A 12,884-nucleotide genomic window follows, 5' to 3' on the forward strand; every position below is an offset into this window, starting at 1 on the left:
AGGCCTGCTTATCGGTGTGGACGTCTGGAACAGAGTCTGGCAACTTCATCCTGGTGGCTCACCTTCCTTTAAGGATGGTTTCAAGGGTACATCTGGATTTCTCTTAAGATAACTGGGATTCAATGTCCATCCTGATGGACTTAACTAGATCACTGACCTGCAATTACTATTTCTTCTGAAGACATTTTCCTCACTTAAGCTGCTTTCCCTTTCCCATCAGTGACAGAGCTTAACGTTATTTCAGAGAGAAATGGAAGGGTGGTTTCTGTGACCTATTCTTTATGGGATTAAACCTGTAATTCCTACTTTATGTAATCATCTTTGGTGTTCAAGCATGGTACTGTAATTGGCATCATTTGGAACTGTTTGTGTACGTGTGTGCGTGTGTGTGTAAGGAAAAGAGAGAGAAATGTTGAGAATCTAACTGACCTTTACTGTAGTTCATTTTGCTCTGAGATAGGCCAAGTAGATTAACTTGTCCCCAAGATGACTACCATCCCTTCATTCCTGGAGGGGAAAACTGTGCTCACGCTGAGCACTAGAATTCACGCCTCCACGTATTTGAGTCTGGGCTAATCTGTGAATGCTGTGACCTGCAGAATAAGTGAAGTTCGTTCACAAGAAGGCGTATAGCTTTTGACTGGCTCTCTTGCAATGCTCACTTGAGCGGGGAATCAGTTATGATATGAGAAATCTGACTTCCCCAGGGCTGCCATGCCATGAGGAAGCCCAAGGTAGTCACGTGGACAGAGATATGACCAAGAAGCCCACAGTTGTCTCAGCTCATTTGTCACACATGTGAATGAAAAAACCTTTAACTTAAGACTCCTGGCCTCTGCCTCCATTCTGCTAAAATTATATGAGGGACCCCATGTAAGAAAAACACCCAGCTGAGTCTTTAAAGGCTCAGAATCATGAAAGATAATAGTAAATATTTGTTGTCATCTACTAAGTTTTGGGGTTTTTTGGGGGGCGGAAATAAATAGCTACAATACCAAGTATCTATTTTTGTCAGGAAATATCTCAGATCCAGGGTAGTAAGACAACTGAATCTGTTATTATGCCACAGGGTTTGAAGTTCTGCTTCAACTTGTCTTTAAAAGCTACAGCATGCTGAATTAGCCTGGAGTGGGTAAAGTGTTATGGCTACCTTAATTTGTTATCCAGATGTGGCTTAGATGTGCTCCAGAGCTGGGTGATGAAGGATGTCGATTCAGTGCTGATGGACTAGCTGTGTTCAAGGACTTTATTCTTGGAGAGGCTGACATTATGAATATTAACTATAGTATGAAAACAGGCAATAGTCATAGAAATTTAGAGGAAGAAGGAGCCATGGGTATAGAAATTGCTAGTCTATTCATGCATTTTTTAGATTAAGTGAACAGAGGTGCACAAAGGTAAAATGTCTTGCCCAGACCAGAGAACTGGTTGGTTTTCATGTTAACATAAGAATTCTGGTCTCCTGATCCAGAATCAGCTCCTTTTACTGTATCACTCTGTCTTCTGGTTTATAAAGAAACACTGAGGAAATCAGTATGCTATGCGGCTTTGTCTTCCCTTCCATTTATTGTGTATGTCCTATGTGCTATTGATCTGTTTTCAATTAGCAATAATTAGCAATAATCGCGCCTTGGATAAACCTCATTGGCTTCGATACTTCCACTGCACAAAGCTACCGATCTATATAATGGGACTTACAAGGACCTTATATAATCGTTAGGAGAGTTAAAGGAGACAGAGTATGGAAATTATCTGGCACCTACTGTGTGCTCAGTAAATGGTGAGAATCCTCTTCAAGAGCCTAGTGAGACAAGTTCTTGGGATAACCATCTCAAGGGCCTTTAAACTGAAAGAATTTTCCCTCACAAACAATACCCTAGGTATGAGAAATTCATCCCTGGGGAGGAAAACAGAAGGGAATTCAGCATCCACCCAAGTTCTAACCCAGACAAGGAGACATTTAAACGACCTGTGAGAAAAGAAAGGAGCTGGACGGGGATAATTAGCAGGAGCGCATGGAATAACTCACCATCCTGTGAGAGCTGAGTCAGCTCTGGACACAGGACTGAGCAGGGAGCGGGCCTGGATGTCTGGAGTTCTTTCTGTCAACTTTTTATAAAAATAAGTACCTCGAGCTGTCTGTCTGTCTGCTGAGGAGACGATCCATCACCCGGTCTGTGAAAGCGGCTTTCCTTGGGCCCATCTCTCCAGACTTCTGTTGTGGTTACTTGTCTCACTGTGGTTATCCCCACGTCTGCTTCTCTGTCTCCCTCATATCGCATGTGCTGGGTATGTGTGTAAAACTCTTTATGTGGAGTCTGGGAATGGTTTTTAATACATTCAGAGCAACAAGCCAGAACCTCCACCTTTAATACCTGCTTCTGCCATTTCTCATCAGTGGGGCTGTGAGCACATGTGGGGAGCAGCCGCCCGAAACGGATCAGGGCCTCACTGCGCAAGGAGAAGCAGATGGAGGAAAAGGGAGCTATTGTGTTGAACACCTGTCCGGCAATAGAGACCAGAAAAAAAAGAGGGTTCGTAGCAGCTCTGAGGAATAGTGGACAGAGCCCAGATTGTGGACACAGTAACCGAGGATGCCACAGGTTAATTCTCATAGCGATTTCAGGTGATGAGCAGGAAAAAGTATTCTCACTAGTTTTCTTGCTCGCCTCATGGCAAGGTGAAATTGTTTCAGAGCTGTTGGCAGATGCCTTTGGAGCTAGACTGATGGCTTCAAATTCCAGGTCTGCTGCTGGTTGGCTTTATGGTTTGTGGTAAGCTATTTAACTTCTTTGAGCTACAATTTCCTCACCCAAAAAAACCCAGGGTTGATGATTATGCCTGCTTTATAGGCACGTTGTAAAGAAGATTACATTGAAATAGTGTAAGGAAAGTGCCTATCACTGCCCTGAAATATTATACATGCTCCATGAATTATAGCCATTATTATATTGATAATGATTTTCAAAATAAGTAGGGGAAATATTAGGGAAATGCAAATTAAAATCATAATGAGGTATCATCTCATGCCAGTCAGAATGGCCATCATCAAAAAGTCTACAAACAAATTCTGGAGAGGGTGTGAAGAAAAGAGAACCCTCTTACCCTGTTGGTAGGAGTGCAAACTGGTGTAGCCACTATGGAGAACAGTGTGGATATACCTTAAAAAACTGGGAATAGAACTGCCATACAACCCAGAAATCCCACTACTGGGCATACACCCCGAGGAAACTAGAATTCAAAGAGACACATGTACCCCAATGTTCATTGCAGCACTATTTATAACAGCTAGGACATGGAAGCAACTTAGACGGCCATTGGCAGGTGAATGGATTAGGAAGCTGTGGTACATATACACAATGGAATATTACTCAGCTATAAAAAGGAACACATTTAAGTCAGTTCCAACGAGGTGGATGAAACTGAAGCCTATTATACATAGTGAAGTAAGTCAGAAAGAGAAAGACAAATACTGTATATAAATGCGTATATATGGAATTTAGAATTTATCGACTATCCTACATGCAGTGCAGCAAAGGAGACACAGATGTAAAGAACAGATTTTTGGACTCAGTGGGAGAAGGCAACAGTGGGATGTTTTGAGAGAATAGCACTGAAACATATATATTACCATATGCAAAATAGGTGACCAGTGCAAGTTAGATACATGAAACAGGGCAGTCAAAGCCAGTAATCTGGGACAATCTAGAGGGATAAGGTGGGGAGGGAGGAGGGAGAGGCGTTCAGGATAGGGGGCACATGTATTCTTGTGGCTGATTTATACTGATGTATGGCAAAAACCATCACAATATTGTAAAGTAATTATCCTCCAATTAATTAAAAAAAAAAAGTGGGAGAAGTGCTGTAAAGTGAAGAAAATTAGCTTACTCATTTGTACTAAATCTTCAACCTAACACTCAAAGCATCACTTAACCTCTCTGAACCTAGTTTTCTTTTTTTTAATTTTATTTGTTTTCAGCTGTGCTGGGTCTTCACTGCTTCTTGGGCTTTTCTCTGCGGCAAGCGGGGGCTGCTCTCTAGTTGAGGTATGAGCGTTTCTCATTACAGTGGCTTTTCTTGGTGCAGAACACGGGCTCTAGGGCGAGAGGGCTTCAGTAGTTGTGGCACATGGACTCAATAGTCGCAGCTCCTGGGCTCTGGAGCATAGGCTTGGTAGTCGTGGGGCATGGTCTTAATTGTTCTGCAGCATGTGGGATCTTCCTGGATCAGGGACCGAACCTGTGTTTCCTGCATTGGCAAGCAGATTCTTTACCACTGAGTCACCAGGGAAGCCCCTCCCTTTTAAATGAGGATCATTTTGCTTGACCCATTCACATATTTGGTGAATCTTAATCTTAGGTCTAGTTGGACTTCCTTTTCACTTCCTTTTCTCTTCAACATCAGAATGTCTAGCTCCAGAAGAAGTGAGGGACCACATGATTTTAATCCAGGGGTCAGGATTGGTCTGAATCTGTTCATAAGACAACACTCGGTTGTGTCCAACTCTTTGTGACCCCATGGACTGTATAGCTGTAGCCTGCCAGGCTCCTCTGTCCATGGGGATTCTCCAGGCAAGAATACTGGAGTGGGTTGCCATTCCCTTCTCCAGGGGATCTTCCCGACCCAGGGATCTAACCCTGATCTCCCACATTGCAGGCATCATTACCGTGAGCTACCAGCGAAGCCCCCAATCTTAGGTCCAGTCAGACTTCCTTTTCTCTTCAACATCGAGATGTCTAGCTCCAGAAGACATGAAGGGACCACAGGATTTTAATCCAGGGGTCAGAATTGGTCTGAATCTGTTTATAAGACAAATTGAGGGTGGGTTGTTTTTGTTTTGTTTTTTTTTTCTGATGGGAGATGGTTAGAGCTCCTCCTCAAAAGGACATATTGTAAACATTCGCTACTATTGTTTATGCTTTTAAAATGTTAATGTTCTGTATAAAGACTAAAAAAGGAACTTCTATAAGTGGCAACCCACTCCACTGTTCTTGCCTGGAGAATCCCAGGGACGGGGGGAGCCTGGTGGGCTGTAGTCTATGGGGTCGCACAGAGTCGGACACGACTGAAGCGACTTAGCAGCAGTCCTACTGTGTTTTGCTAACAGTTTTGTAATAAGTATGATAGTGAATTGTGTTTATAGACTCAGCTAATAATAAAAAAAAAAGAGAGAGAGAAAAAAAAAACATTTATTGAGTACCTGCTGTGTGCAGGCGTGTCACAGTTCTCCTCTAAGTAAGGACTATTGCATTCCTATTTTACAGAGAGGAAATCTGAGACTTTGAGAGGTTAAGTCCTTGTTGAAGTCCCTGCTGGCAATGGGTAGATTCTGGGTTTCGATGCAGATCTGATTCCAGAGCTCTTGTTCTGTCCAGTCCACTTTACTGCCTCCCTATGCAGCTGGATTTGCTGGACTTTGATGTGGACCCAGTAGAAACAGCCTTGCAGTTTTCTGAGGCTCTTGAAATCCTATGAAGGATGCGTGCTCTCATCTTAGGCATGGCTTGCTGCTTCCGCTGCTGGGTGCAGATGATAGAAACTCTCTGTGCATATGTCAGTTATTTCAAGACGCTGAGTGTGAAACTTTTAATCAAGTCTTTCAGAGGAAGGCCCCATCTGAAAACAGTTATCCAGATGTTATAAACCACTTCGGCCAGCAGTTGCCAGACTGCTGTCCAGGTGATGAGTGGAGGACCCCCCTCCATATGTGGAAGATGTTCCGCAGGGACTGAGAGCTGGGAAGTTTGTAACTACTGGGCTTCGTTCTCCCCTGGAACGGCTGTCAGGGCCTTGTGTCCTCAAGACCGAGGGTGTCCTGATGACTCCCAGAAATTTCTGTGCTGAAGAGTAAATGTCCCCATTTCCTCATGATCCCCAGCTGCTGCTGCTAAGTCGCTTCAGTCGTGTCCGACTCTGTGAGACCCCATAGACTGCAGCCCACCAGGCTTCCCCGTCCCTGGGATTCTCCAGGCAAGAACACTAGAGTGGGTTGCCATTTCCTTCTCCAATGCATGAAAGTGAAAAGTGAAAATGAAGTCGCTCAGTCGTGCCTGTCTCTTCGCGACCCCATGCACTGCAGCCCACCAGGCTCCTCCGTCCATGGGATTTTCCAGGCAAGAGTACTGGAGTGGGGTGCCATTGCCTTCTCCGCATGATCCCCAGCACCTACCCTGAAAGTGGGGTAGGGGAGTAGTCTGTGCAACTGCAATGCTATGGGCACCTGCCCTCTGCAGCTCCAGTTTGGGACTTTGTTTATGGATGGTTTTCTATTCCCCCAGGCCTCTACAGAGAAAGCGCTGAGTCCCAGAGCTGCCTAACAGAGAAAAACTGCAGAATTACAGAGTTATTACCACTGGGAGACAGAGGCATGGAGCAGATCCTCTGTCTGGATCCTACATATAAGGTCCAGGTTTTTAATGAACTAGAATCGCCGTCTGGAAGTGGGAGGGCTCCCTATGATTCACACAGCTTTGTGTGACAAAAATGACACAGCTTCTAATCACACTTTATGCTTTGTTTTGTATCACGTCGCCTTTTGGTTTTGATCTCAAAGTTCATTGCTGCTATTGTCAACTGAAGCCGTGCTACTCATAAGCAATATGACATCAGGCAGAAAGGGTGGAAAGCTTAGATGTGAAAATTAGACTGTCTGCATTCACATCTGTTGCCTTCTTCCTGTGTGACCAGGGATGAGTTGACCTTAATCTCTCTGAGCTTCTGTTTCCCCTTGGAAAATGACAACATGACAGTACAGTGGTGTCACACGCCATAGGTCTGCTGCGAAGGTTTCTGTGGTGGCTCAGGTGGTGAAGACTCTTCCTGTAATGTAGGAGACCGGGGTTAGATCCTTGGGTTGGGAAGATCCGCTGGAGAAGGGAATGGCAACTCACTCTAGTATTCTTGCCTAGAGAATTCCCCAGATGGAGAAGCCTGGTGGGCTACAGTCCATGGGGTCACAAAGAGTTGGACATGACTGAGCGACTCACACTTTCATTTTACAGGGCTGCTGTGAGTATCGGAGGAGATGATGCATGTAAAGCACTTAGTACAATGTAAATACCCAATGGACCTCATGATTGTGGGGATGGCTGCTGATGACCATTGTTCTAAGAAAACTTGATGTCTTCCTGTTAGCTAGAAGGTGTTGGGATCATTTGTATTTAAACTCAATTGGCTAGTGATGTGGGGCTTCCGAGGTGGCGCTAGTGGTAAAGAACCCACCTGTCAAGGCAGGAGACATAAGAGACGTGGGTTCGATCTCTGGGTCAACCTCCAGGAAGACTCCCTGGAGGAGATCATGGCAACCCACTCCAGTATTCTTACCTGGAGAATCCCCATGGACAGAGGAGCCTAATGGGCTACAGTCCATAGAGTCACAAAGAGTAGGACACAACTGAAGTGACTTAGCATGCATTGGGTCAGAGAAGGCAAAGGCTAACTGGGAGGGATGAGATCCAGCTGATGCCATTTACATTCACACTAGCAGACTGGATTTGTAATCGGGCCCAGCCAGCTTGATTGAAAATCAGCCTCTCCACAGGAATGTCACACATGCAAATGAGGATTTTGATGGTCTCTTGTAAAACAACCTTCAGTTTAGTCTGCGTAGCCCTGCCATTTGAGAGCCAAAGTCCCCAAGGTGGGCCAAACACTGCATAATTGCTCTAGTCTGATCCTAGCCTCGGGAACCACAGAGGCAAGTTTTCTACCTTCCAGTCGCTGAGAATGCTGTCAGCATTGCTACTGAGTGAGCAAGCCCTGTGGTTATTTCGGAGCAGAGGGAGCCAGGCAACACGCAGGCTGGAAAACAAAAAGTGAACCCTCACTAGCCCCCTCTGTTTAGTAATATGTTCTAGCAAAAATGTAAGTTGAACCTTTGAGGATGAGAAACCGTGGTCTGTAAAACCAGTAGGACCCTTTCAAGGTCTGCTCATTTAGAAACTTTTCTTGATACATTCAGTGTTTTGGAGTAGGATTATATGCTTGTAATTATTCACTTACTCCCTGAAAACCTTTATTTATTTTTAGTGTTTTTTTTTCAGATGAGTAAAATAGTAGAACTCTTGAATCTATTTAAGTATAATTTTGCTTTGTTTTATCCAGTACATCTGGATTAATTTAGCCCCAGGCAAAGATCCATTCGCATCAAACAAAACTATAGCTTTCAAACCATATTTTTCACTAAAAATTTCCACCTTCAAGCAAATGTTATTTACATAGTTTGATACAGAGAGGACTCATTCACACTCTGACTTCTTGAATGATACCTTTGTGTTTACTTCTTTCTTCTTCTCCCTCAAACGTTGGTCTATCCCAAGAGTCTCTTGTTGATCCTCTTCCCCAGTCTTATGATGCTCCTGCCCACAGAGATCTTAGTCACCCCTCTTGCTTTGCTTGTTACCTTTGTTCAGGTACTACCCAAACAGTGACACTAAGAAAAAATTAGAATGATTTTCAGATGTGTCAAGTTCAAATACAAAAGTCTCAGCAGAAGCATACACAGACACTCTTAGGAAAAGGCTTTTTCTCTTGCCTATAATTATGTCTTGAAAAAGCTCCTGTTTTAATAAATCATGGGTCATATCTATTTGCCAGAGAGGCTGATGAAGCAGGTCTATTTTTCTAACAACTTTTTTCGCCTAGCCTGTGGGGTCTCCCATTTCATGCTTCTGTTTATCCAAGTTTTATTTACAATATCCTAAATAAATCTTTGTGCTCTGGGATCACGTGGACGTGAAGACGGTTTCAGGGGTTACCCGTGAGTGTTGTAATGTTACGAACCATATGGCAACACTTTACTGTTGAGGACACAGGGATCTCACTGTGTGAGACTGAAGTCAGGCTTCTCGCTCTTGACTTAAGGAAAGCGATTCAGACAGAGAACCAGATGGAATCTTATGCAGACCCCATCCAAACCACCACTGGGCTAGGAACAGTGAAAACTGCCCGTGCTCTCCCTTCTTTGCTTGGATGAGGACAAGTAGGAAGCAAATTACTTCCACAATAAAAGTGTAAATAAAAATTCTTACTGTCTAAATGTTCCCAAGTCTTACCTGCCTGCAGGTATAAATGAAATCACATCAGTGTTACTTCCCTAGCCTCCTCCTAAAACCCGACCCACAAAATTTTGGGGTGTCTCCAGGACTGTCTTGCATGGGTGAATATTTTGATATTATTCCATCTGGATATACACTTGGTATATATTGCTTTGTTATTCCCTTTTTCATTTAGTGTACTGTGAATTTTCTCCTACGAGGGGTATTTTCTATAAACTGATTTTTAAATGATTTCTTCATTTTTAAGTCTTTTTTAATTTTTTTGACTGGGCTGGGTCTTCATTGCTGTGCGGGCTTTCTCTAGTTGCGGTGAGCAGGGGCTCCGCTCTAGTTACGGTGCAAGGGCTTCTCATTGTGGTGTCTGCTCTTGCTGTGGAGCATGGGCTCTAGGGTGCTGGGGCCTCAGTAGCTGCAACTTCCTGACTCTAGAGCACAGGCTCAACAGTTGTGGTGCACGGGCTTAGGTTCTCTGCAACATGTGGGATCTTCTCAGATTAGGGATTGAACCTGTGTCTCCTGCATTGGCAAGCAGATTTGTTTTTTTTTTTTTTACCACTGGGCCTCCAGGGAAGCCCTAACATAACTCTTTTCTTAATTTATTTTTTTATTGATGTATAGTTGACTTACAATGTGCTAATTCTAATGTATAGCAAACTGACTCAGTCATACACATGTTGTTCAGTTGCCGAGTCATATCCGACTCTTCGCAGCCCCATAGTCTGCAGCACACCAGGCTTTCCTGTCCCTCACCATCTCCCAGAGTTTGCCCAATTGAATCAGTGATGCCATCCAACCATCTCATTCTCTGTCACCCTCTTCTCCTTCTACCTTCTATCTTTCAGCATCAAGATCTTTTCCATGAGTCAGCTCTTCAGATCAGGTGGCCAAAATTTTGGAGCTTCAGCATCAGCCCTTCCAATGAATATTCAGGGTCAATTTCCTTTAGGATTGACTGGTTTGATCTCCTTGCAGTCCAAGGGATTCTCAAGAGTCTTCTCTAGCACCACAGTTGAAAGCATCAATTCTTCGGTGCTCCGCTTTCTTTATTGTCCAGCTCTCATGTCTGTACATGACACACACACATTCTTTTTCATGTTCTTTTCCATTATGGTTTATCCCAGGATATGGACTATAGTTCCCTGTGCTATACAGTAGGACCTTGTTGTCTATTCATTCTATACATAATAGTTTGCATCTGCCAACTCCAAACTCCCCGTCTGTCCTTCCCCCACCTGCCTGTCCCTCAGCAACCACAGTGTTCTCCATGCCTGTGGGTCTGTTTCTGTTTGTTGACACGTTCATCTGTGCCATGTTTTGGTTTCCATATATAAGTGGTATCACGATATGTGTCTTCGTCTGCCTTACTTCACTTAGTATGGTAATCTCGAGGTCCATCCGTGTTGCTGCAGATGATGTTATTTCTTTTTTATGGCGGAGTGGTATTTTATTGTTTGTATGTACCGTGTTTTCTTTATCCATTCATCTGTTGATGGACATTTAGATTGTTTCCTTATCTTGGCTATTGTGAATAGTGCTGCTCGGAACATAGGGGTGCATGTATCTTTTTTTTTTTTAACTGTAGTATAATTGCTTTACTACGTTCTGTTAGTTTCTGTTGTACAACAAATTGAATCAGCTATATGTATACATATATTGGGGGCTTCCCTGATAGCTCAGTTGGTAGAGAATCCAGCTGCAATGCAGGAGACCCTGGTTCAATTCCTGGGTCGGGAAGATCCGCTGGAGAAGGCATAGGCTACCCACTCCAGTATTCTTGGGCTTCTCTTGTGGCTCAGCTGGTAAAGAATCCGCCTGCAATGTGGGAGGCCTGGGTTCAATCCCTGGATTAGGAAGATCCCCTGGAGAAGGGAAAGGCTACCCACTCCAGTATTCTGGCCCAGAGAATTCCATGGACTGTATAGTCCATGGGGTCACAAAGAGCTGGACACGGCTGAGGGACTTTAACTTTTACTTTCACTATTGAATTCCTCCCACTCCCCTACCGCACTCATCTAGGTCATCACAGAGCACCGAGCTGAGCTCCCTGTGCCCTACAGCAGCTGTCCACTAGCTTTCTGTCTTACACAGGAAGTATATTTAAGTCAAACCTAATCTCCCAGTTCACCTCCTCCTCCCTACCCCGCTGCCCCATGTCCACACATCTGTTTTCTACATCTGCATCTCAGTTCCTGCCCTGGAACTAGGTTCATCTGTACCATTTTTCTAGATTTCACATACATGCATTAATATACAAAATTTGTTTTTGTCTTTCTGACTTCAGTCTGTATGACAGACTCTAGGTCCATTCATCTCTCTACAAATGACTCAGTTCTGTTCCTTTTTATGGCTGAGTAATATTCTATTATATATATGTACCACATCTTCTTTATTCCTCTATTGATAAACATTTAAGTCACTTCCATGTTCTGGCTATTGTAAATAGTGCTTCAGTGAACATTGGGATACATGTGTCTTTTTAAATTATGGTTTTCTCAGGATATATCCCAGTAGTGGGATCACTGGGTCATATGGTAGTTCTATTTTTAGCTTTTAAAAGAACTTCCAGACTGTTCTGTATAGGGGCTGCACTAATTTACACTTGTACCAACAGTGTAGGGGAGTTCTCTTTGGTCTACATCTTCTCCAGCATGTATCATTTGTGGACTTTCTGATGATGGCCATTCTGACTTGTGTGAAGTGATACTTCGTTGTAGTTTTGATTTGTATTTCTCTAATAATTTGCATTGATGAGCATATTTTCATGTGCCTATTGGCCATTTGTATGTCATCTTTGGAGAAATGTCTATATAGGTCTTCTGCCCATTTTTTGACTGGGTTATTTGTTTTTTGTTGTTGATTTATACAGACTGGTTGTCCTTGGTGGTCGTGTTGTTTGAAAATTTTTTCTTCCATTCCACAGGTTGTCTTTTTGTTTTGTTTATGTTTTCCTTTTCTATGCAAAGGCTTGTAAATTTGATTAGACCCACTTGTTTATTTTTTTTTTTTATTTTTATTGCCTGGGTAACTGATCTAAGAAAGTACTGGTATGATTTTATGTCAGAGAATGTTTTGCCTATGAGTTCTTCTAGGAGTTTTATGATGTCTTGTCTTATATTTAAGTCTTTAAGCCATTTTGAGTTTGTTTTTGTGTATGACGTGAGGGTGTGTTCTAACTTCATTGATTTACATGGAGCTGTCCAACTTTCCTGGCACTACTTGCTAAAGAGACTATCTTTTTCACATTTTATATTCTTGGCACCTTGTCAAAGATTAATAAACTCTAAGTGTGTAGATTTATTTTGGAGCTCTCTTTTCTGTTTCATTGATACATATGGCGGTTTTTTATGCCAATACCACACTCTTTTGATTACTGTAGTTTTGTAGTATTGTCTGAAGTGTGTGAGGGTTGTGTCTCCTGCTTTGTATTACATTTTTAATGATTATATAGTATTCCATCGTATGGATAATTTGTTTAACCAGTCCTCGATTGTTGTACATTTACTACCAATAATAAAATAATTCTGTGATGATTGTCTTTGCATGAGTGTCTTTATATTCACATCTTTGCACACATGTCTTAAATGCTGTCCTGAAATGAATTCTGGGCATGGAGTTGCTTGGTCAAGGCTATAGTCATCATAAAGGGTTAATTCTATTATTATTAATAAATCATAATGATATAAAATCCTGTTAAACATTGGGCCAATGGGAGGCAATTACTCTGGAGACAGTGCTTGAAAACAAAAATGCAACATGTAAATTCTCTAAAAAAACGCATATTAAGAAACAAGAACCAGTCCAAGTTGATCAATACAAAGGAAAATTTTG

At 42.8% G+C, this 12,884-nt stretch overlaps 1 protein-coding gene and 1 pseudogene across 4 annotated transcripts in view; one reads left to right on the forward strand and one right to left on the reverse strand.

The window, feature by feature from the left end:
• Window positions 1-12,884, forward strand: part of ADAMTS6 (ADAM metallopeptidase with thrombospondin type 1 motif 6) — a 429,734-nt gene that overhangs the window by 342,295 nt on the left and 74,555 nt on the right. The window lies entirely within an intron of this gene.
• Window positions 1,611-1,674, reverse strand: LOC112443050 (uncharacterized; annotated as a pseudogene).

This window comes from Bos taurus, chromosome 20 (genome assembly GCF_002263795.3).
Source record: "Bos taurus isolate L1 Dominette 01449 registration number 42190680 breed Hereford chromosome 20, ARS-UCD2.0, whole genome shotgun sequence".
Taxonomy (NCBI): Eukaryota; Metazoa; Chordata; class Mammalia; order Artiodactyla; family Bovidae; genus Bos; species Bos taurus.